Here is a 24338-nt window from a genome sequence, read left to right as displayed (position 1 = left end):
TGCAATTATGCATTGTGTATTAAGATTGTGATTTATTTTTGGCGTCCTTGATGAAATAGAAAATGCAAAAGCAAAATCTTAAAACCAATTAGTAAGATCCCTCTTTACTTTTGGGAATTCTTATACTTGTAAATCTGTAACTGCTCCCTGCCTGCCAAATAGGTGGAGTGGTAGCAACTAGGTTGTGTCGGTACTGCAGGTACAATTTATCATTTGGACGTATGCGATTATTTACAAACTGCAGCATCAGCACTTAATGATATGTCTTTGTTAACTAGGATTAGAATAAGGTTCATTATACACAACATTTCTCAAGGTCAAGCTATCAAGTGAGAGCACAGAAAAGATTGGTTAGCAGTAATCAAAATTTTCTCTGTTAGAGGTAGATCATTTATTCTGTGAGCTTGCGAATTGTAGAATTTTGTTTCTTTACCTTTGTTGTCATGACTCAAGGCATGGATACTTTTCTCTAATTGATGTTACATTTTATCTACATGGGAGAGTTTTACTGCATTAGCTGTCAAAGTCCCCAAATTCAGGGGGTCTATAGGATAATAGCATAATACAACTCAGAAGTTGGCCATTCTATTTATCATGTTTGTGTTGCTTGTTTGGTCAGACTATCCAATTAATCCTGTTTTGCCCCAGAGCCTTATAATGTCTTATTCGGTTCAAGTATGCAATAAATGTTTTTGACTGTTGCTATTGAATCTGCTTACACCATTTTTTAAGACTGCGATTCGAGATCAGAAGAACTCCCTGTTTAGGGTTTGGAGGGATATGGGCCGGGTTCTGGCAGGTGGGACTAGATTGTGTTGGGATATCTGGTTGGCATGGACGGATTGGACTGAAGGGTCTGTTTCTATGCTGTACATCTCTGACTCTGTGACTCTATAAATCAAATGTTCCCTCATCTCACTTGTTTTTGGCTGCAGCATTCACTTTCAAACTGTATACTATGTTTATACTTCATGTCAAGATGTCCCTCACCCATTTGAAATCTTTGAAATCCTTCTTAAAATGTGACACCCAGAATGCAAAAATCCACTTGATACCTAATCAGTGATTAGCAAAAGATTTAGTATAACTTCCTTGGTTTATTTTTTATTCTTCGATAAGGAATATTTTCCTTTTTCGTTAATTTATGGCATCTAAGCATCCATGGCAAGGCAAGCATTTTTTGCCCATCCTTAAGTGCTCTTGAGACATGGTGATGGTGAGCTAACTTCTTAAATAATTGAGGTCCTTGTGATGTAGACACATCTACAGGTCTGTTAGGGAGGGATTGCCAAGTGTTTAACCTGTGGCAGTGAAGGAAAGACTTCTTATTTATGAATGGAGGAAAAGTCATTGATGAAGAAAATGAAGATAGTTGGGGTTGGAAGATTGATTTGAAGAACTTTTCTCATTATATCCTTGGGCTGAGATGATTCCCTTTCAGTAACTACAACAATCTTCCTTTGAGTCAATTATGACTCCAGCCAATGGATAGAATTTTCACTGGTTTCTAATAACTTCACTTTTTCTAGGCTTTCTTGATGTCTTACTTTGCCTCGCGTGGTCACATTCATCACTCTTCTGGTATTCTGTTCTTTTGTCCATATTTAACATGAGGCCAGGAGCTGAATGATTCTGGCAGAACCCAGACTGAACACCAGTGAGCAGGTTATACATGGGCATTGGAGGAACTGTCTCTGATAGCCCTCATCACTTTATTGATGACAGAGAGGACATGACTGAATTGCTGTCTTTTTGAAAACAGGACACACTTGGGCAATTTTCTGCATGGTTAAGTCGGCACCAATATTGTAGTTGCATTGGGTCAACTGGCTGAGGTCATGCTAGTTCTAAAGCACAAATCTTCAATACTACATCCAAGATATGTAAATGTCCATAGCCTTTACTGAATCAAGTGGCTTTATCGACCTTTGATACCCTGTGGAATGAATCAAAATAGCCGATGATTGGCATCAATGATGGCTGGGACCTCAGGAATGGGCGATGACATATCATTGATTTGATTCTTGTGCCTGAAGATAGTTGCAATGCTTCAATGCTGATTTTTGCATTGATGTGCTAGACTTCCCATCATTGAGGATGGAAATATTTATGAAACCCCCTCCTCCTCCTGTTTGTTGTATCATTCTTTGCCATCATTCATGACTGGATCTGGCAGATCAAATAGACTTTGATCTGCTCCATTGTTTGTGGAATAGTTTAGCACTGCCTATAACTTGTTGCTTCCACTTTTCTTAGTGTACATGTAGTCCTGATATTGTAGCATCATCAAGGTGCCACCTTATTTTGATTTGGAGGTGCCGGTGTTGGATTGTGGTGGACAAAGGTAAATTGGACTATAACCTGAAATTTTGTGATTTTTAACCTTATTTTGAGGTATCCATAATGTTTCTCCTAGCATACTCATTAACAGTCATTAAAAGAGGGTTGTTCCCTTGGCTTGATGATCATATTAGAGTCATGGATTTCATGGAATTGTAGCAACAGGAAGGGAGTCTATTGGGTGAAATCCTTCCTATGCTGGAATTTCTAAAGAAGAGTCATAATAGACCTGAAACTTTACTCTGTTTTTGTTTTTACAAATACTGCTAAGTTTCGCCAGCGCTTTCTGTTTTCATTTCTGATTACTGGTATCCATAGTGTTCTTGTTTTTATTTGGGTGTCTATGCTAGTTTTCTGTCAGAACAACCCATCTAGTCCTACTCTGTTGAACTTATCCAATGATTATATGGTTTCTAATTCTTCAGATAATTATCCAATTCCCTCTTGAAGGCCACAATTGAACTGGCCTCTACCACCCTCGGGCAATACATTCCAAATCCCAAATCGCTCACTGAATAAGAAAAATCTTCATGTCACTGCCAGGTCTTTTTCCAGTCTTGTTAAATCAATGTCTCCTACTGTTTGTTCTTTGCATGAATGGCAAGTTTCTACCTATCGATTCTATTCACAATCTTCATGATTTTGAACTGTTTTATTGAATTTACAATCAATTGTTTCACCCCTGAGGAGAACAATCCCAGTTTTGCCAATTTATTCACATCGCTGAAGTCTCTTATTCTTGTAAACCTTTTTGTGCAAACCATTCAGTGCTTTCAAATCTTTCCAAAAGTGTAGAGTGTGCAATTTGACACAATTATTTCTTTGAGGATGAAACAATGCTTTTGAAAGCTTCACCTTCGCCTCTTTGTTGTTGTATTCTCTGCCTCTACACAAAGCTGGGTGGCAGGGTGAAATGTGAGGAGGATGTTAGGAGAATACAGGGTGACCTGGACAGGCTAGGTGAGTGGATGGATGCATGACAGATGCAGTTTAATGTGGATAAATGTGTGGTTATCCACTTTGGTGGCAAGAATAGGAAGGCAGATTACTATCTAATGGAGTCAAGTTAGGTAAAGGGGCAGTACAACGAGATCTAAGTGTTCTTGTACATCAGTCAATGAAGGTAAGCATACAAGTACAGCATGCAGTGAAGAAAGCTAAGAGCATGCTGGCCTTCATAACAAGAGGTATTGAGTATAGAAGCAAAGAGGTCCTTCTGCAGCTGTACAGGGCCCTGGTGAGACCGCATCTGGAATATTGTGCGCAGTTTGGGTCTCCAAATTTGAGAAAGACACTCTAGCTATTGACAGAGTGTAGTGTAGGTTCACAAGGTCAATTCCCGGAATGGTGGGACTTTCTTACGCTGAAAGATTGGAGCGACTGGGCTTGTATACCCTAGAGTTTAGAAGGCTGAGAGGGGATCTGATTGAGACATATAAGATTATTAAAGGATTGGACACTCTGGAGGCAGGAAGCATGTTTCTGCTGATGGGTGAGTCCCGAACCAGAGGACACAGTTTAAAAATAAGGGGTAGGCCACTTAGAACAGAGTTGAGGAGAAACTTCTTCACCTACAGAGTGGTGGGTTGTAAGGAATGCTCTGCCCCAGAAGGCTATGGAGGCCAAGTCTCTGGATACTTTCAAGAAAGAGTTGGATAAAGCTCTTAAGGATAGTGGAATCAAGTGTTATAGGGATAACATTTTCCTGAAGAAGGGCTCATGCCCGAAACGTCGATTCTCCTGCTCTTCGGATGCTGCCTGACCTGCTGCGCTTTTCCAGCAACACATTTTCAGTTCTGATCTCCAGCATCTGCAGTCCTCACTTTCTTCTGTTATGGGGAGAAGGCAGGAACAGGATACTAATTGAGAATGATCAGCCATGATCATAATGACTGTTGGTGTTGGTTCAAAAGGCAGAACGGCCTATTCTTGCACCTATTGTCTACTTACAAATTTCAGGATTTGTATGCTTCCTCAGCTTGCTAACTAACTTAAATTATTTGCACTCATATACCCTCAAGTCCCTTTGCACCTGCACCTAGTCACAATAGTGGGAAAATGTGTACAATTGGATTTTGAATTCCATTGTCTGATTTTAATAACTGAGATTTTCATGAACTGAAATGTGCGTAGATCTTTAAAATGCCACAGACAGGTGTTGAAATGAATGAAGAAGGCTTTTGGAATGCTGACATCTAGATCTGAAGGATTGAAGTGTAAGGACATGGAAGTTATGCTGTAACTACTCAAAACCCTAGTTAGAGCCCACTTGGAATCATGTGAGCAGATTTAGACACTGCACCCTTAGGAAGCATATGTAACTTTGGTGAAAATACACTGTAGGTCTACAAGAACGATACCTGGACTTCAGGAGTTAGGTTATGAGGAGAGATTGCACAAATTAGGCCTGTTTTCTCAAGAATTTTAAAGTTAGGGGATGATCTGATTGACGTCTTCAAGATATTAACAGGAAAAGACAACATGAATGAAGATAAACTATTTCCAATGACTGGAGAATCTAGAACTCTGGGGCATAGTCTAAGAATTAAGGCCATTTAGGACAGATATTAGGAAGAACTTTTAACACACAAGGGATAATAGATATTTTCAATTCACTTCCACACATGACAGTTGATGATAATCAGTGGTTAGTTTTAAGTGTGAGGCAGATTTTTGTTATTAAAAGTTATTAAGAAACATAGACCAAAAGCAGATCTATCGAATATATTGAATATGGCAGAACAGGCTTGAGAGCTGATTGGTCTACTCCTGTTCCTATAAACTCTGAGGTTCAGAGCAGTTTTGGAGAAACCAGAAGAGAGTCCATCAACATGGCATCACCATGCTAATTGGCTTTCCTGGGCCCCCAGGCAGCTGTGTGGCTGTACAATGAGCAGCATAGAGGGAATGTTGGTCTGCAACCTAAGTAACTGGAATTAAGTGGAAAATGTGGAAGATTTGAGGTCACTTTTACCAATACTGTTATGGACAGATGTATAACCTGAAAGCAGATTAGTGAGGATGAAGGGATATCTGCAACTTTGGAACTATTTGGCCATTTTCACATTGTCAAGGAGTGTGGTGCTGGAAAAGCACAGCCGGTCAGGCAGCATCCGAGGAGCAGAAGAATTGACATGCAGGTCCTGGGCCTCCTCCACTGCCAAACCATTGCCACCCAATGTCTGGAGGAAGAATGTCTCATCTTCCTCCTTTGGACCTTCCAACCATATGGGATCAATGCGAATTTCACCAGTTTCCTTATTTCCCCTCCTCCCACCTTATCTCAGATCCAACCCTCCTCTCGACCTGTCCTACTTGTCCATCTTCCTTCCCATCTATCTGCTCCACCCTCCTCTCGGAGCTATCACCTTCTCCCTCACCTTCATCTACCCATTGCATTGTCACTTACCTTTACCCCCAGCCCCAGCACCCTCCCATTTATCGCTCAACCCCTTTGGGCCACCCCTTCATTCCTGATGAAGCGCTTATGCTCAAAATGTCGATTCTCTTGCTCCACAGATGCTGCCTGACTGGCTGTGCTTTTACAGCGCCACACTCCTCGACCCTGATCTCCAGCATGTGCAGTCCTTACTCTCTCTCAATTCCACATTGTCGCTACCGCTAAGCATGACCACACTTGGCCAGTGAAATGCAAGTTAGTATAACCTGTTTAGCCCTTTTTTTTAATTTTTCTGATCCAAGTTAAAATAACTCAACAGTGAGGCTATTTTTAATCCATAAATCACATAAACATTAATTTATTACAAACTATTGATAATGGTTCCTTAAGAATAACGAGATAAAGTTATTCTCCATGGTAACCATTGGAGTTAATTGCTTGAGTTCCTTCTTGTGGAAATGAAGTGGCTAACACTTGAAATCAGATGCAGCAGCTGTGATACTTTTGTCATTGAATAATTCTGTAATACTTATGGACTCAGGAGGTCAGCAGATTTTCGGCCAGAGATAAGGATTTCTTCCTCTTTACAAGTTCTGTGGTTCCAACACTTTCACACTGCCTCACAGAACAGTGTATAGTTTCCTTGTCCAGCATTCATCAAAAGCCCCCTCTCTGAGGCTGTTTCTCATAGCCATTTTCTTGGAGTTCTGCACATAAAATTGGTGTACGGGAAGTTTTAATATATTTTAAACTTACTGCGTCCAAGGCATAACTTTCGAACTCTAATACCCGATTACCCCAGTTTCTGGAGCTAGACTTATCCATTGTCTTTTCACTGAAACAAACAGCTTTTCAAAAACCTTGCCAGTCAATTTGAATGGCTCTCACTGACGTCTGTTGAAGTTGGAAAAGCTATTTGTATCTTACAGCAGAGATTTTCAACCAGTGTGCCATGGCAAGGAGAGATGTGTGCTGCAAAATTCTCAGGAAGCTGTGCCACTTCATGTAGAATTCTGAACTTATGCATGTGGAGAGATTTGTCACTGTGTACATGCGGAAAATGGGAAATCCACTAGTTATGCAGCCTGTTGTATATGCACAGACCTAAACATTTGGTTTGAGACACCACCCCTCCAACCATAACAAGGAACGAATGCCCCTGGTGCTCACCTTCCACCCTACCAACATTTCCCTTCACACGTGGTTAAAGATGCCCTCCAACGCATCTTGTCCACATCCCGCACCTCTGCCCTCAGACCCCACCCCTCCAACCGTAACAAGGACAGAACACCCCTGGTGCTCACCTTCTACCCTATCAACTTCGCATAAACCAAATCATCCACCAACATTTCCACCACCTCCAAAAAAGACCCCACCACCAAGGATATATTTCCCTCCCCACCCCTTTCTGCCTTCCGCAAAGACTGTTCCCTCCGTGACTACCTGGCCAGATCCACGCCCCCCCCTACAACTCACCCTCCCATCCTGGCACCTTCCCCTGCCTCCACAGGACTGCAAAACTTACGCCCACACCTCCTCCCTCACCTCTATCCAAGACCCTAAAGGAGCCTTTCACATCCATCAAAGTTTTATCTTCACATCCACTAATATCATTTATTGTATCCATTGCTCCCGATGCGGTCTCCTCTACATTGGGGAGACTGGACGACTCCTAGCAGAGCGCTTTAGGGAACATCTCTGGGATACCTGCACCAATCAACAACACCCGCCCTGTGGCCCAACAATTCAACTCCCCCTTGCACTCTGCCGAGGACATGGAGGTTCTGGGCCTCCTTCACCGCCGCTCCCTCACCACCAGATGCCTGGAGGAAGAACGCCTCATCTTCTGCCTCGGAACACTTCAAACCCTGGGCATCAATGTGGACTTCAACAGTTTCCTCATTTCCCCTTCCCCACCTCACCCTAGTTCTAAACTTCCAGCTCAGCACTTGTCCTACCCACCTAAGTTCTTTTCCACCTATCCACTCCACCCTCCCCCCCCGACTTATCACCTTCATCCCCTCCCCCACTCACCTATTGTCCTCTCTGCTACTTTCTCCCCCCCCCCCTTATCTCTCCACGCTTCAGGCTCACTGCCTTTATTCCTGATGAAGGGCTTTTGCCCGAAACGTCGATTTTACTGCCCCTCGGATGCTGCCTGAACTGCTGTGCTCTTCCAGCACCTCTAATTCAGAAGCTGGTTTGAGCATGTCCAATCAGCGAGGATTGTCAAGAAGAGCAAAGTTGATTCATGTTGTACTGGGCTGCCTCCCTAGACATATTTTCACATTAGCAAAGATATTTAGATGAGTATTTTAGAATTTATTTTAGTTAGGCTACTAATTTAAGTTTTATAATCGATTCTAGGAAGAACTAGATACATTTCTTATCAAAAGAAGTGATTCTTCTGTCAGTTCAGTTGAGGAGACATCTGAAAACACCTTCCCCCCCAAAAATGCAAGAACCATTGACAGAGACATAAATGAGAATTATCTGGCCTTTGGCTTTGCATGGACAGGAGATGCCACTTGCCTTTTACCTGAAAATCTCAGACAGAAGTTGGCATATTGTTGAGTTGAGCAATGTCTGTGCTTATTTGTGGAGATATTGTACTTTGTATCTGGTGAATTTGAAACATGTGTGTTTTTCATCCTACTTTTGTGTCTTGCCTACAATATTTTGCAATCTTTATAAGGTTGTATCATAGTCAATGCAAATAAACATGATGGTTATGAGCAATCAATTCAGCTGAAAAAGTAATGTGTTAATGGTATATTTTGTATTATTAATGTGTACTTTGATATTGAAAAGGTCCTTTATCGTCTTCTGTATCAAACACTATACTGCTTAGTTGCACAACACCCACATTTTCAACTAGGCCATTGTCACCATCTTCTAATTTGGTAAAGACAGAAGCACAATATTCATTTATTACCTCTACCATACCCTTTGCTTCAGTGAGCAGCTTTCCCTGTTTGTTCCTTACATACCCCACTCTATCCTTCATGAATCATTTACGATTAACATGTTTGAAGAACATTTTGCTACTTGTTTTAGTGCATCCTGCTATTCTTTTCTTATGATTCCTCTTCAGCTTCCTTATTCCTGCCTTAGCCTCTCTCCTGAATTTGAGATACTCTTCCTGATTTTGATTGTTACTATTAATCTGGTAGGCACCACATGCCTCATGTTTCTTCCTTATTTTCTCCTCAATGTCCTTAGTTATCCAGGGTAATCCATATTTTGACAGCCTGTATTTACTTCTCATTGTTATGTACCTATTCATCTTTCTTTTGAATGCCTTCCACTTTTCATTCACTGTTTTATCGATCAAAATGCATGTCTAATCAACCTTCTCCAGTTCAACTTTTAGACATCTGAAATCTCTCTTTTCTAGTTTGAATTTTAATCCTTGGCCAATTATCGTCCTTTTCCAACATAATATTGAACCTTGATCACTATGATCACTATTGCCAAATGCTCCCCCACTTTGATAATCTCCACTTTGCCTGCCTCATTTCCTAGGACCGGGTCAAGCATAGTTTCATCCATGGCAAGACTAGAAATGTACTGTTCCAGAAAGGTCATCTGCACACATTGTAGGAATTTCTCTCCTTCGCTGCCCCACACTCTACCTTCTTCTCAGTCTACACAAGGGTAATTGAAATCATCAACTATCTCAAACCTGTCTGTCCTGCAGAATTCCATAAACCACATATGAATACTCTCTTCTACTTCCTCCTTACTATTTGGGGGTCTGTAATAAATACTCAAGAAGGTCACTGCTCCCTTTCTGTTCATCACCTTTGACCGTTTACATTCTAATTTCAAAGCTCCATCTTCTTCAACGGCTATGATTCTATCTTTGAGCAAGACTGCTGCAACCCTTCTCTTCTTATCCATTCTGTTTCTACTAAAAACCATATAACCTAGGTTGTTAGGTTTCCAGTCCTATTGCGGCTTGAGCCACTTTTATATCAATGCTGCTATTTCATGTACCCCAGAAAAATTTCTGCTTCCAGATCCCAAATTTTGTTCACTGTGCTCTGTGTATTATGTGACTATATAAGAGGTGCATTAAGAGGTGCGTTAAGAGGTGCATTTTGGCCTTTTTTTTAAAGAAGAAATGTTAAGACAGAGGTAATGAGCTGTCTGCTCAAAGCCATTAAAGTAAACAGCTTGTTAGGCCTTGGACTTTTTAAAGCTGGAACAATAGAAGCAGCCTGAATGGGTGGGGTCAAACTTCAACAGAACCAGACCTTTTTTTTAAGTTTTAGTTTTCTGCAGTTGTTGGAATTTTGAAGCTGGATGTGGAAGCTTTTATTCCTTTCTTGGTTACAGCTAAAGCTGGGGTTCTCTTCCTGCCACTAGAATTACATGCGACACAATCTATTTAACTTAATTTACCTTTGCCAAGGGTGTGTTTATGGAATGTTACTATATTGGATTGGTTGGGTATTAGTAGTTAATATATATTATTGTGTTAAATGTTTCCCCTTGTGTCTTTACCTTGGTGTTAGCCCTTGCCTCACATGTTATTTTTGTTCATAAGTTTGTTAACAAGAGTATTAGAATGTGGTATGTAAGCTGTAAAGTGTGTATTACTGGTTGAAGGTAATCTTCACACACACACACTCATTAAAAAGAGTAAGAACATCACCAACAACATATTGCCAAACAATGCCTGCTGGCATCATGTAAATAAAGGATATGTGCACAATGATTGAAACAGGTTTGGACTAACGTTATGATCATATGTTACAGAGTTGTGTTTTGTTTCCTTTTGGCTGCATCAGTAAATTCTTGAACCGATGGAGAAAATTGCAAGCAGATATTAAAAGTATGCTTCTATTTAAGATGACTCAGGGTGTACCTTATAAAACTGGACAAATTGATAAAAATTAAGAGGGGATAACTATAGATAGATCATTTCACTTTTTATGTAAATCAAAAGGAAAAGACCATCACCTGATAAAATTCGAACAAACTCTTTTGTAACAAAGAAAACTAATGAGAAATTGATTATGACATTCATAAAGATATTGGATAATTACTTAAAGCAGAACATTACAGAATGGAATATTAGAAAATATGATTGTGTAAAATGTGCTTCTGAAAATGAAGTGAAATTTTGAAGAACAAAGTAATCTCCTCTTCTATTAATTTTCATATTTCTGTTATTTTCTTAAGTCAATGGGGAGATTTATTTCCAATGGTAATAAGACCATAAGACATAGGAGTGGAAGTGAGGCCATTCGGCCCATCGAGTCCACTCCACCATTTAATCATGGCTGATGGGCATTTCAACTCCACTTACCAGCATCCTCCTCATAGCCCTTAATTCCTTGTGACATCAAGAATTTATCAATCTTGGCCTTGAAGCCATTTAGCGTCCCGGCCTCCACTGCACTCCGCGGCAATGAATTCCACAGGCCCACCACTCTCTGGCTGAAGAAATGTCTCTGCATTTCTGTTCTGAATTTACCCCCTCTAATTCTAAGACTGTGCCCACGGATCCTAGTCTCCTCACCTAACGGAAACAATTTCTTAGTGCCCACCCTTTCCAAGCCATGTATTATCTTGTAAGTTTCTATTAGCTCTCCCCTTAACCTTCTAAACTCCCATGAATACAATCACAGGATCCTCAGCTGTTCCTCGTATGTTAGACCTGCCATTCCAGGGATCATCCGTGTGAATCTCCGCTGGACACGCTCCAGTGCCAGTATGTCCTTCCTGAGGCATGGGACCCAAAACTGGACACAGTACTCCAAATGGGGCCTAACCAGAGCTTGATAAAGGCTCAGTAGCACATCACTGCTTTTATATTCCAACCCTCTTGAGATAAATGACAACATTGCATTTGCTTTCTTAATCACGGATTGAACCTGCATGTTTACCTTTAAAGAATCCTCGACTAGCACTCCCAGATCCCTTTGTACTTTGGCTTTATGAATTTTCTCACCGTTTAGAAAGTAGTCTATGCTTGTATTCTTTTTACCAAAGTGCAAAACCTCACATTTGCTCAGGTTGAATTTCATCAGCCATTTCCTGAACCACTCTCCCAAACAGTCTAGATACTTCTGCAGCTTCCCCACATCCTCAGTACTACCTGCCTGTCCACCTAACTTCGTATCATCGGCAAACTTCGGTCCCCAGTCCCTTCATCCAGATCATTAATATATAACGTGAACAACTGCGGCCCCAACACTGAACCCTGCGGGACACCGCTTGTCACCGGCTGCCATTCCAAAAAAGAACCTTTTATCCCAACTCTCTGCCTTCTGTCAGACAGCCAATCATCAATCCATCCCAGTAGCTCACTTTGAACACCATGGGCCCTCACCTTACTCAGCAGCGTCCCATATGGCACCTTATCAAAGGCCTTTTGGAAGTCTAGATAGACCACATCCACTGGGTTTCCCTGGTCTAACCTACTTGTCACCTCTTCAAAGAATTCCAATAGGTTTGTCAGGCACGACCTCCCCTTACGAAATCCATGTTGACTTGTTCTAATCTGACCCTGCTCTTCCAAGAATTTAGAAACCTCATCCTTCATGATGGATTCTAGAATTTTACCAATAACTGAGGTTAGGCTAATTGGCCTATAATTTTCCATCTTTTGTCTTGATCCTTTCTTGAACAAGGGGGTTACAACAGCGATTTTCCAATCATCTGGGACTTTCCCTGACTCCAGTGACTTTTGAAAGATCTCAACCAACGCCTCCGCTATTTCCTCAGCCACCTCCCTCAGAACTCTAGGATGTAGCCCATCGGGACCAGGAGATTTGTCAATTTTAAGACCTTTTAGCTTTTCTAGCACTATCTCTTTTGTAATGGCAACCATACTCAACTCAGCCCCCTGACTCCCTTTAATTATTGGAATATTACTCATGTCTTCCACTGTGAAGACTGATGCAAAGTACTTATTAAGTTCTCCAGCCATTTCCTCATCTCCCATCACTAGCCTTCCAGCATCAGTTTGAAGTGGCCCAATGTCTACTTTTGCCTGTCGTTTGTTTCTTATGGATTTAAAGAAACTTTTACTATCATTTCTAATATTACTGGCTAGCCTACCTTCATATTTGATCCTCTCCTTCCTTATTTCTCTCTTTGTTATCCTTTGTTTTTGTAGCCTTCTTAGGGTTGAACAGTGTCCTCTATTAAACCTACAAACTCCTGCCATTTTTGCTCTACTGTCTTCCCCGCTAGGCTCTGCTTCCAGTCAATTTTCATCAGTTCTTCTCTCGTGCCCTCGTAATTACCTTTATTTAACTGTAGCACCATTACATCCAATTTTGCCTTCTCTCTTTCAAACTGCAGACTGAACTCTACCATATTACGATCACCGCTTCCTAAGTGTTCCCTTACTTTAAGATCTTTTATAAAGTCTGTAATAGTACACCCAACGTGGGGCTCGAACCCACGACCCTGGGATTAAGAGTCTCATGCTCTACCGATTGAGCTAGCCAGGCTAATGGACTGATATTTATAATTTTTAAAATGTTGTGTTATCACTTGCATGACTTTTCCATTGCAGTACGTTATGTTTCCAGGGACCTTAAACACAGCATTTTCATTTATTCCTATTTAAAAGTCAGGACACATCTTTTTTTTTGATGGCCATCTTTTAACAGTGACAATTATATCAGATGATAATGCTGCTGCTCTGGTATATAAATTTTGGACATTCTAGATATCAACTTACATAGTATATTTATAAACTAAAGCTTTCATGTACTAAAGACCAATCAGTGATGAGGAATGGTGTGCAAAAGATGCAATGGTCTAAATATTTGACTGAAACATTGGGTAGATCTTAGGGGTGTCAACCTAGTTCTGTGTCAAGAAGGGGTCCCATGTGAAACACCAGCTGACACCTCCTCCACTCCCAGTGGATCCAATATTATTATCCTCCATCATCTGTACCTGCCATCTAAATAAGTGGGTGGTAGTTAAGATCTAAAGTGGTTAAACCTCATATTAATACCAGTTTGCCTGTGAAATGGCAAATAAGATAGTTGCTTAGCTCTTCCTGTTCTGACAGAAAGTTGACTTATGAGGTTATCCATTTTAGTGGGAGGGATAGAAAGGCAATTTATTATTTAAGTGTTGAGAAAATTCAGAGTGCTTTGGTGCAGAGGAATCTGAGTGTCCTCATGCATGAATCGCAGAAAAGTAGAATGCTGGTACAGCAGGTAATAAGGAAGAGAAATGAGTTTTGATCATTTATTGCTAAAGGAATAGAGTATAAAAGAAAGGAAATATTGCTGCAACTGGACAAGGTACTCATGTGACCACATGAGTACTGTGTAAAATTATGGTCCCTTTACTTGAGAAGGAACCTAGTTATATTGGAGGCAGTTCAGAGGAGTTTTGTTAGCTCAATTCTACTGATGAAGGTTTTTTGTTATTATGAAGAGAGATGGAACTGTTTCGGCTATACTCTCTAGAGTTCCGAAGAAGGGTCACAGGAGTTGAAACTTTAACTCTGCCTTCTCTCTTCAAATAATTCCAAACCTGCTGAGTTTTTTTTTCCCAGCAGTTTTGTTTCAGATATAGAAATAACGTTTACTCATGTGAGGCAATCTCGAATGAGAGGCCATCGTCTTATGCTAAGGGGTAGCAGATTTCGAACACAGATGAGAAATTACTTTGCTAAAAGTGTGAATCCATGGTGTTCACTATCCAGAGTATGTTGTGTGTTGGGACATTGAGTAAATTTCAGGAGTAGATAGATTTTTAATCAGTAATTGGTTTAAGGGTATGGAAAGCAGGCAAGAAAGTTGATTTGGGGCTGAGATGAGATCTGTCATGATTTTATCAAAAGGTGGAGCAAGCTTGAGGGGCTGAATTGCCTCTTCCTACTCCGAGTTCTTACGTTCTTAAAATGTTAACCTTGTTTCTCTCTCCACAATCCTGCCTGATTTGCCTCGTGTTTTTCAAGTTTCTGTTATTATTCAGAATGGCTTTTGGAGTTTGTTTCTCTTGTTCTTCCCATATCAAAGGGGTTTGCTTTATTGGTGTTTAATTGGGTAGCTGCCTGAAACAGCTCCTTCCTCCAGAAACTGAATCGAATAAAAAGTAGTTGAAGATTTCTTCCCTGGAATTTACTCTTGGATGCTTGTTCCAGAAATGCTTCAGAGAAAGTGGCCTTTGATATTTCCATTACTTGACATACAAAGGGAACATGTATTTTGCAGCAAACCAACAGGAAAATGTGCATCTACTGCCTCGTCCCTTGAAATGATAAAGTTATGGTTTTGAAATGAACTGGTAAAAGAACATCGGTGTGTTTCTGAGGTACATCGTGTGGATGGCATGCAATAACAAGGTCCCTGTGTGCTTTGCAAAAAGTAAGGGTTTTCCATATGTTCAACAATATTAAATAATTAAAGGAAGTCCAATTCCAGCTTATTAATTCTGGAAGATTTGAATGAGGTTATCTTTGGCTTTACAAACATAGTGATACATTGCTGCATCATATTGTCTTGCACGTCCCTTCCAGTCAATGTTCTGATCCTCAGCTTCATCCACAGAAAATTACTGATGATGTTCCATTTCCTTTGCAATCAGAATGTTCCCCTAAGCAATGCCACAAGGACTCCAGCCACAGTAATGTCCATGTCAAGGATCTGATCAGATAATCTGTAGAGAATGTCAGAAAGAGAATATTTTTTCATTGACTGTACCTACGGGTCCTCACATCAATCAGAAGTAAGCCCTTACACAATGTAGAGTGAAGGTTTCCTCATGAGATTAATGTCATACATCAATATACAATCATATCCACATGTATGTAGCATAACTAAAGCATTCATGCTACATTGGTGTAAAAAGGTTCAAAATGTTGTCTTCCTGTGATAGCTACAGAATATGCTTCTGAAATATGCTAACTCCAGGAGACAATTTTAAGTTAATTTCTCTAATTTGCATTTGCTTTGCTGACATGATGAGCATATGATAAGCATGGGTGATGTAATTATTATAATTGCTTGTGGCCATAATTTGTCATGTGCATTTTTGGACAATGTCAACCTTATTCCAGAGGACTATAGGGTTGCTCTCTCTTTAGAGAGAGACAAGAGTTTAACCTGAGGATCACCACACCTCAGATGAGAGACAAGATTGAGAAGGTGGGACCCTCATGTTAACCTCATTTGGTACAGGAACTGAACCCACACTGTTGGTATCACTTTACATCATGAACCAACCATTCAGTCAACTGAGCTAACCAATTGTGGATGGAAGATGACAAGTTTTCACTTTTTGTTTCCGCATCAATAAGTTATAAGCTCTTCCTGAGATACAGCATGATGTCCCATCCTTCATGTTGATGTTTGAGTTGCTATCTCTGTGGCTTATTACCCCCATTTCCATTCAGCCCTTAAGATAACCATGAACACCCAATTTGCCCCCAAAGCTCATGGCCTTGTGAATTGCCGTGCCCTTGTTCACCATACATTCTCTTAACGTGAAGGTTAGACTGATTGTGACCTATGTCAAAAAGAACTCTTTTGTCTTAAATGTAGGGGTATGATCAAGGAATTCATGGATAACATGACAATTCGAAGTTGGTGAATAGTGAGAAAAAATGATGTAAACTGCAGGAGGATGTCAATGGACTGGTCAGGTGGACAGTGCTGTGGTGAATGGAATTCAACACAGATAATTGTGAGGTAATGCATTCAGTCGGGGTAACAAGCCAAACATTTAAATGATGCATGGTAGGACTGCGGAAAGTAATGAAGATCGGAAGGACCTTGGTGTGCATATCCACAGATCCCTCAAAGTTGCAGACCCAATAGATAGGGTGCTCAATAGACAATAGACAATAGACAATAAGTGCAGAAGTAGGCCATTCTGCCCTTCGAACCGGCACCACCATTCAATATGATCATGGCTGATCATCCTTAATCAGTATCCTGTTCCTGCCTTATCTCCATAACTCTTGATTCCATCATCCTTAAGAGCTCTATCCAACTCTTTCTTAAATGAATCCAGAGACCGGGTGTCCACTGCTCTCTGGGGCAAAGCATTCCACACAGCCACCACTCTCTGGGTGAAGAAGTTTCTCCTCATCTCTGTCCTAAATGGCCTACCCCTTATTTTTAAGCTGTGTCTCCTGGTTCGGGACTCACCCATCAGCGGGAACATGTTTCCTGCCTCCAGAGTGTCCAATCCTTTAATAATCTTATATGTCTCAATCAGATCCCCTCTCAGTCTTCTAAACTCAAGGGTATACAAACCCAGTCCTCCAGCCTTTCAGCGTAAAGTAGTCCCGCCATTCCAGGAATTGACCTCGTGAACCTATGCTGCATTCCCTCAATAGCCAGAATGTCTTTCCTCAAATTTGGAGACCAGAACTGCACACAATACTCCAGGTGTGGTCTCACCAGGGCCCTATACAGTTGCAGAAGAACCTCTTTGCTTCTATACTCAATCCCTCTTCTTATGAAAGCCAGCATGCTATTAGTCTTCTTCACTACCCGCTGTACCGGCATGCTCACCTTCATTGACTGGTGTACAAGAACACCCAGCTCTCTTTGTACTGTCCCTTTACCTAAATTGATTCCATTTAGGTAGTAATCTGCCTTCCTGTTCCTACCACCAAAGTGGATAACCATACATTTATCCACATTAAACTGCATCTGCCAAGCATCTGCCCACTCACCTAACTTGTCCAGGTCACCCTGTAATCTCCTAACATCCTGCTCACATTTCACCCTGCCACCCAGCTTAGTATCATCAGCAAATTTGCTAATGTTATCACTAATACCATCTTCTATATCATTAATATATATTGTAAAAAGCTGCGGTCCCAGCACTGATCCCTGCGGTACCCCACTGGTCACCGCCTGCCATTCCAAAATGGAGCCATTTATCACTACTCTTCGTTTCATGTCAGCCAACCAACTTTCAATCCAAGTTAGTACTTTGCCCCCAATACCATGCGCCCTAATTTTGCTCACTAACCTCCAATGCAGGACTTTATCAAAAGCTTTCTGAAAGTCCAGGTACATTACATCTACTGGATCTCCCTCATCCATCCTCAAAAAATTCCAGAAGATTAGTCAAGCATGATTTCCCCTTCGTAAATCCATGCTGACTCTGACCTGTCCCGTTACTACTATCCAGTATATGGGATACTTGCTGTTATTAGCTGAGACATACCACATAAGAGCAGGGAGGTTATGCTGGAACTTTAAAAAACCCTGGTTTAGGCCACAAGTGATATACCACATGCAGTTCTGGTCACCACATTCTGAAAAGGGTATCATTACATTTGAGATGGTACAAAGGAGATTTACCAGTGTGCTTTCTGGGCTGAAGGTTCTGAAAATTCTGACTGGGGTTGCTTACTTTGGAGAAATGAAGATTCAGAGGGGACCTGTGTGCAACATTATGAGGGACATTGATAGACTGAGTAGGAAGGGACTTTTTACATTCATTGAGAGGTCAGTGACCAGAGACATAAATTGACGGTAAGAGGTAGAGAACTAAGGAGAATTGAGGAGAAGTTTTCTTTCACCCAAATGGTGGTGAGTCTCTGGAACCTAATACCTGAAAGAATGGTTAAGTCAGAAACTGTCGTAGCATTGAAGCAATACTTAGATATTCACTTGCAGTGCCGTAGCCTCCAGAGCTATAGAGCAAGTGATTGAAAATGGGATGAGTGTAATCAAATCTTTATTAACCTGTGTGGACATGGTGGGCATAATAGCTTCCTTCTGTTTGGTAAATGCCTATCAGTCTGTGAGCTCTCCATGTCCTTCTGTTCTCTGTGGCATCCCACCTTCCTATCTCATTTTGTCTCCTTTCACTTGTGATGAAGATAGACTTGAATGAAGGCCAAGACAAACTATAGCTGCCAGGAACCTGCTTTGACTTTCATGTACTGACTAGTGAAGGAAGGGAGAATTGAAAGTGGCATAAAAATGAAGCATAGTGGGCTAATAATGAAATGCAATTATATGGCAATAAGATGGTTGCTGCTCAATAGCAAGATTCTGAAATCACCATTAAAACGGAAAATTGGGAATATTTTACTCGATGTCAAGATTCTGCTTTTTTTGTTCTCGACATATTTTGCTAAATTTCTTGCCATTACCCTCATCATTCAAGGGTCAGGAAATTTCCTCCGTATCATTTGCAGTTGAACAGAAACATTGCCAATAGCTAACTTTGTATTAAATACTCTGTTTTCATTTTGGTGTTTGGATCATAGCTTGTTGGAAAAATCAAATTTTAGAATTAGACTTCGATTTTATTGCCACATGTACTCAAGTGTAGGAATACATCAGTGTTGTGAAAAGTGCACAAACTTGTCATCCTCCAGCACTATCTTGGTTATAAAGCCAGAATTTTCAAAAAAAAACGCTGTTACTTAGAGTAGCAATGCTGTATTCTTGACCAGAATTAGACTCCAGCATTCCATATGGTCACTCCCAGTTAATTCTTAAATTTCTCCATTGAGCAAATAAAATTAAAGTGCATAAAACAATTTGAACTGGAAATACACCATATCCAGATATTTATTCCATGAAATTAGATGGATCCTGAGCTCATTTTCAGGACAGACCATTTCAAACTGTGACTGTAACACTCTAGAAAGCAACACTCATCTGATCTGATGCTTTGGTAAAAACAATGACTGCAGATGCTGGAAACCAGATTCTGGATTAGTGGTGCTGGAAGAGCACAGCAGTTCAGGCAGCATCCGATGGGCAGTAAAATTGATGTTTTGGGCAAAAGCCCTTCATCAGGAATAAAGGCAGAGAGCCTGAAGCGTGGAGAGATAAGCTAGAGGCGGGTGGGGTGGGGAGAAAGTAGCATAGAGTACAATAGGTGAATGGGGGAGGGGATGGAGGTGATAGGTCAGGGAGGAGGGTGAAGTGGATAGGTGGAAAAGAAGATAGGCAGGTAGGACAAGTCCGGACAAGTCATGGGGACAGTGCTGAGCTGGAAGTTTGGAACTGGGGTGAGGTGGGGAAAGGGGAAATGTGGAAACTGTTGAAGTCCACATTGATGCCCTGGGGTTGAAGTGTTCTGAGGCGGAAAATGAAGCATTCTTCCTCCAGGCGTCTGGTGGTAAGGGAGTGGCGGTGAAGGAGGCCCAGGACCGCCATGTCCTCGGCAGAGTGGAAGGGGGAATTGAAATGTTGGGCCACAGGGTGGTGTGGTTGATTGGTGTGGGTGTCCTGGAGATGTTCCCTAAAGCGCTCTGCTAGGAAGCATCCAGTCTCCCCAATGTAGAGGAGACCGCACCGGGAGCAACGGATACAATAAATGATATTAGTGGATGTGCAGGTAAAACTTTGATGGATGTGGAAGGCTCCATTAGGGTCTTGCATGGAGGTGAGGGAGGAGGTGTGGGCGCAGGTTTTGCAGTTCCTGCGGTGGCAGGGGAAGGTGCTAGGATGGGAGGGTGAGTTGTAGGAGGGCATGGGCCTGACCAGGTAGTCACAGAGGGAACGGTCTTTGCGGAAGGCGGAAAGGGGTGGGGAGGGAAATATATCCCTGGTGGTGGGGTCTTTTGGGAGGTGGCGGAAACGTCGACAGATGATTTGGTTTATGGGAATGTTGGTAGGGTGGAAGGTGAGCACCAGGTACGTTCTGTCCTTGTTACAGTTGGAGGGGTGGGGTCTGAGGGGGGAGGTGCAGGATGTGGACGAGATGCGTTGGAGGGCATCTTTAACCACATGGGAAGAGAAATTGTGGTCTCTAAAGAAGGAGGCCATCTGGTGTGTTCTGTGGTGGAACTGGTCCTCTTGGGAGCAGATATGGCGGAGGCGGAGGAATTGGGAATACAGGATGGCATTTTTGCAAGAGATAGGGTGGGAAGAGGTGTAATCCAAGTAGCTGTGAGAGTCGGTGGGTTTGTAAAAAATGTCAGTGTCAAATCGGTCATCATTAATGGAGATGGAGAGGTCCAGGAAGGGGAGGGAGGTGTCAGAGATGGTCCAGGTAAATTTGAGGTCAGGGTGGAATGTGTTGGTGAAGTTGATGAATTGCTCAACCTCTTCGCGGGAGCACGAGGTGGCACCAATGCAGTCTCAATGTAGCAGAGGAAGAGGTGGGGAGTGGTGCCAGTGTAATTACGGAAGATTTACTGTTCTACATAGCCAACAAAGAGACAGGCATAGCTGGGGCCCATACGTGTGCCCATGGCTACCGCTTTGGTCTGGAGGAAGTGAGAGGATTCGAAGGAGAAATTGTTAAGGGTGAGGATCAGTTCTGCCAAACGAATGAGAGTGTCGGTGGAAGGGTACTGTTGGGGACTTCGGGAGAGGAAAAAACGGAGGGCTTGGAGGCCATGGTCATGGCAGATGAAGGTGTAGAGGGATTGGATATCCATGGTGAAGCTGAGGCGTTGGGGGCCGGGGAAACAGAAGTCTTGGAGGAGGTGGAGGATGTGGGTGGTATCTCAAACATATGTGGGGAGTTCCTGGACTAGGGGGGATAGGACAGTGTCGAGGTAGGTAGAGATGAGTTCAGTGGGGCAGGAGCATGCTGAGACAATGGGTCAGCCAGGGTGGTCAGGCTTATGGATCTTGGGAAGGAGGTAGAACTGGGCAGTGCGGGGTTCCCGGACTATGCGGTTGGAAGCTGTGGGTGGGAGATCTCCTGAGGTGATGAGGTTCTGTATGGTCTGGGAGATGATAGTTTGGTGATGTGACGTGGGGTCATGGTCGAGGGGCCGGCAGGAAGAGGTGTCCTCGAGTTGGCATTTGATTTCAGCGGTGTAGAGGTCAGTGCGCCAGACTACTACTGCGCCCCCTTTATCTGCTGGCTTAATGGTGAGGTTGGGATTGGAGCAGAGGGATTGGAATGCTGCGCGTTGTGAGGGTGAGAGGTTGGAGTGGGAGAGGGGGGTAGACAGGTTGAGGCGGTTAATGTCCCGGCGGCAGTTGGAAATGAAGAGGTCGAGGGCAGGTAACAGGCCAGCGCAGGGTGTCTAGGTGGATGCAGTGTGTTAGAGGTGGGTGAAGGGGTCCTCGGAAGGTGGGCGGGAGTCCTGATTATGAAAGTGAGCTCAGAGGCGGAGGCGGCAGAAGAAGTGTTCGACGTCACGGCGTGTATTAAATTCATTGATGCATGGACAATGGGGGATGAAGGTGAGTCCTTTGCTGAGGACTGATCGTTCGTCCTCAGTGAGGGGAAAGTCTGGAGGGATGGTGAAAACTCAGCAGGGCTGGGAGCTGAGATCTGGTATGGATGTGGAGCTGGGAGTGGGGGTGGAGCCAGTAACTGGAGTGGATGTGATGGTGAGGGGATTGGAGGTGGAATCATAAGCAGGGGTGGTGTTCCCCTCAGGGTTCTGGGGGCCAGAAAGGTGACAGTGGGATCTGTGGGGGGCGTGTCAGCAGAATGCAGGTGAGTGACGTTGGTGGGGCGGAAGTGGTTGCAGACACGGAAGTAGGGGTGGCGGAAATCACTGAGTGTGTGACATCAGCGATGATGTGAGGGGTGGAAGTGATGTCATGTGTGATGCATGAGAAATTGTGAGGGGCGGAAGTGGTTGTGGGAGTGGCCATGATGGAGGTGGAAGTGACATCATCAATCAGCGTGGGGGTGGCAGCTGCATCAGCCGCATGGATAATGGCATCCAAACAGTTCCAGAGGCTGGGGGAATCTTAAGATCATAAGATCATAAGATCATAAGATCATAAGACATAGGAGTGGAAGTAAGGCCATTCGGCCCATCGAGTCCACTCCGTCATTCAATCATGGCTGATTGGCATTTCAACTCCACTTACCAGCGTTCTGCCCGTAGCCCTTAATTCCTCGAGACAACAAGAATCTATCAATCTCGGCCTTGAAGACATTTAGCGTCCCGGCCTCCACTGCACTCCGTGGCAATGAATTCCACAAGCCCACCACCCTCTGGCTGAAGAAATGTCTCCGCATTTCTATTCTGAATTGACCCCCTCTAATTCTAAGGCTGTGTCCACGGGTCCTAGTCTCCTCACCTAACGGAAACAACGGAATCTTCTGGAATATTTGAGGAGTGCTGGTTATGGAGGTGGGTAGATAAAAGTTTGTTGTACTTACAGTTTTTGATGTTTGAGATGGAATTGAAATACTGTTTGTTGAGAGTATGAATTCTGAGAATGTAGTACAGAGTGGGTTCTTTGCAATTTTGAGAGAGTGTGGCCCTCAGCTGAGGCAGGGCTGACTGTAGAGAGGTTAGGTGGCGGCGCATTGCTGCAAGCATGGAGCGGAGGATCTTGAAGGAGAACTGTTGCTGGTGTTTTTGAATCTGTAGTCTGTACTTATTGTCCGGTTCGGGTCCAAACTCTGCTGGTTTAAAGATGGTCCGGAGTCCGTGTGGGATGAGTTGGTTACGGAGGTAGGCACTGAGGAAGCAAATGTGGCTGTGGTCGCGAGGTCTGATGCTTTGCCAATTTAACTGACATTGTCTTGCTCTATTCTGTATCCGATCTATGTTGCATCTTTCCTGGGGAGTGCTTGGTAGGATAATTTAAAGGCAGTTCCTTCTGAATGTAATGGTGTTGTAACTGTAGAAGAGTAATACAAAAGCTTATAAGAGGGACAAGTATTACTCAGTAGAAGGAGTCAGCCAATGGAGCAAAAGATCACTCAACAGGAACAGTTTCCTACTCGGACCACAAATAAATATTGTTAATTAACCTGTTCAGATGTAATATGACACATTTCTGGAGTAGATGGGACTTTAATCTGGTCCTCCTGGCTCATAGGTATGGACACTACCACTGCACCACAACAGCAAGTATGCTTTTTTTAGCAAACAGAAACTGCACCTAGATCTATAGATAATTATACAAATCAGTCAACCCACAAAATGTGACTGACGATAGCGTAGTCCTATTTTGCTGATATTAGCATAGGTTCTGAAATATTTTAATCTGACAACTAGTACACTTGTGATGAAAACTGGTCCCATTCTGTCTTCTTTGTGACCATAGTGTTTGATTCATGAAAAACTGTTAATTACAATCATCTTCCTTTGCATGTTCTGCAATTGCAAACTTTTGAGCCGACAATTACATATACTTAGCTCAAAATAAAGCAAATTATTATTTTAACTATCAGTTTGCTGGCTTGGTACTATAATGCCCTCCTATTTTATGTAAATTTCAAATGAAATTATTTGGAATTCATAAAATATGAGAGAAATCAGCTTATTTCACTTCAATTTCCATTTTTGTACTTTCATCTGGTTGTGATATCTATGTCCTCATAAATGCTTTTTTCGTAAAGAGGACTAACATACTGAATGTAATGTTACATTGCATGGTAAATGTAATAATGCCTCAAGCATTTTGATCACGTACTCCTCCCACGTGTTTGGTGTACTAACTATACAAGTGAGGTTATGTGTCATTTTTGTGTTTATTTAGTGCTAGACCAGTTTGTACTTCACGCACACATAAAGCCTGTTTCCTCTCTAACACAGAAAAAAAACATTTTGCTCTAAATTTACAGCAAGCACTTTCTAACAGCATGCTGTTAGGCACATTATGTGTTTTCAGCATTATGTCTTCAATTCAGATTTCCAGCATCCACTGTATTTTGTTGACATTTATCTCTTTTCAAATGAAAATGCTACTGATAG

The 24338-nt window shown here is 42.3% G+C and overlaps 1 non-coding gene across 1 annotated transcript; it reads right to left on the bottom strand.

Annotated features, from left to right (window-relative positions):
* Positions 1–13139: 13139 nt before the first annotated feature.
* Positions 13140–13212, bottom strand: trnak-cuu (transfer RNA lysine (anticodon CUU)). The gene has a single exon. It is a non-coding gene; the product is annotated as a tRNA-Lys (tRNA).
* Positions 13213–24338: the final 11126 nt, after the last annotated feature.

The sequence above is a fragment of the Hemiscyllium ocellatum genome, chromosome 8 (assembly GCF_020745735.1).
Source record: "Hemiscyllium ocellatum isolate sHemOce1 chromosome 8, sHemOce1.pat.X.cur, whole genome shotgun sequence".
Lineage (NCBI taxonomy): Eukaryota > Metazoa > Chordata > Chondrichthyes > Orectolobiformes > Hemiscylliidae > Hemiscyllium > Hemiscyllium ocellatum.
Note: the sequence above shows the minus strand (reverse complement) of the source record. Positions and strands in the feature narration are given on the sequence as shown.